The sequence below is a fragment of the Alexandromys fortis genome, unplaced genomic scaffold (genome assembly GCF_014885135.2).
Source record: "Alexandromys fortis isolate MF-2015 unplaced genomic scaffold, M_Fortis_MF-2015_v1.1 scaffold_1180, whole genome shotgun sequence".
NCBI lineage: Eukaryota > Metazoa > Chordata > Mammalia > Rodentia > Cricetidae > Alexandromys > Alexandromys fortis.
The window spans coordinates 2,001-3,416 of NW_026069056.1; the positions used below are offsets into that span (position 1 = coordinate 2,001).

Here is a 1,416-nt window from a genome sequence, read left to right on the forward strand (position 1 = left end):
AGCAAGCGCTCCAGCACTGAAGTACAATTCCTAGGTACAGCAGGCTACACAATACAGGCTCCTTACTCATAGTTCTGGTGGTTATAAACATGATACTGTCATATGCTCCATCTCCAAGACCAGTCCTTCCTTTCTTCTCCATCACCAAGACCAGGAAGGCTTTCAATCAGCTTCAGCTAATGGAGAAAACAGTGCCAGAAGGACTTCCCGCAAAACCACAATGAGTGGGGTTTATCTCCACCCATCTCATCCACTGCATCATCCGTGGCCAACAGTTTGCCTGAACCTAGAGACGCGGGGGCTCCTTGGGCTTCATCTGGAAACCTGGGATTGCACCAATGAATAGGCCTCGCTCAGAGCCAATCTATCCTTTATCTCCTTCTGCAACACCCGCTCTTCACACAGCGCCTGGCCCACCTGGTCATCGGTGAGCAGGACAGGCTTGAACTTCACCTCGAATAGCCTCTCGTTGTCCTCAGAGTGCAGCTGATGGGGCCCGACGACACAGAGGTGTGCAGGCAGGTGGAGAAACTTGTCTCGTTCATGTCACAATCATGCGTGTGGTTCCCCAGAATCCACCAACAGCCCACGAAGCCCACGTCGAGGACACGGCTGGGGAAGTCGATCCAGCATGGCTTCAGGTAGCAGCAGCGGGCCTGACAGAGGCCAGCCTGGGATTGAAGGCCGCCTCGTACACCAGCGAGCAGAGCCCCAGAGCCCACAGCCCCTCAGCCACAAGAGGCACCAGCAGCAAGAGAGATCCCGATGCTCGAAGGCCGCCTCGCTGGGCGCCAGGGCACAGCAGGCCACGCCGCCGCTCAGCAGCCCCATGTCCGGGGCCACGCTGCCGGGTTGGGTGTTGAAATAAGAGTGGCGGGGCTGCGTCCCCAGCACCCCAGCCGCCTGGCTAGCTTATGCCCGAAATAACAACACACAAACTATATTCTTTTAAACACTGCTTGCCCATTTCTATCTAGCCTCTGCTAGGCTAATTCTCACATATTAATTTAGCCCATTTCTAATAATGTGTGTAAGCACCCCAAGGTGCGCTTACCAGGAAGATTCTAGCCTACATCCATCCTGGGTCGGAGTTGTCTGGGAGAGCTGAGCATGGTGGCTCTGCTCCAGAGAGCAGAGCTGTCAGTCTGTCTGAGGAGTCTTACCTCACTTCCTCTTCCTCCTGTTTACTCCTCCCACCTGTGTTTTAACCTATCAGGGCAAGCAGTTTCTTTATTGCTTAACCAATGAAATCGACAGATTGATATATGACACTCCCACATCAGTCGGGCACTACCACATCTACTCTCGGAGTCATCTGGAAGCAGCGCACAGGCCCAAGTGCCCAGTCACGCTCTCACCCACACTTTGCTGCCACCACTTGCCTATCTTCCTGCTTCACTGCGCCCACTGGACCAG

At 54.4% G+C, this 1,416-nt stretch overlaps 2 pseudogenes; both read right to left on the bottom strand.

Annotated features, from left to right (window-relative positions):
• Positions 1-312: 312 nt before the first annotated feature.
• Positions 313-831, bottom strand: LOC126496108 (mitochondrial import inner membrane translocase subunit Tim29-like; annotated as a pseudogene).
• Positions 832-1,279: 448 nt separating this feature from the next.
• The window catches only part of LOC126496107 (mitochondrial import inner membrane translocase subunit Tim29-like), a 5,864-nt pseudogene continuing 5,727 nt past the window's right edge, over positions 1,280-1,416 (bottom strand).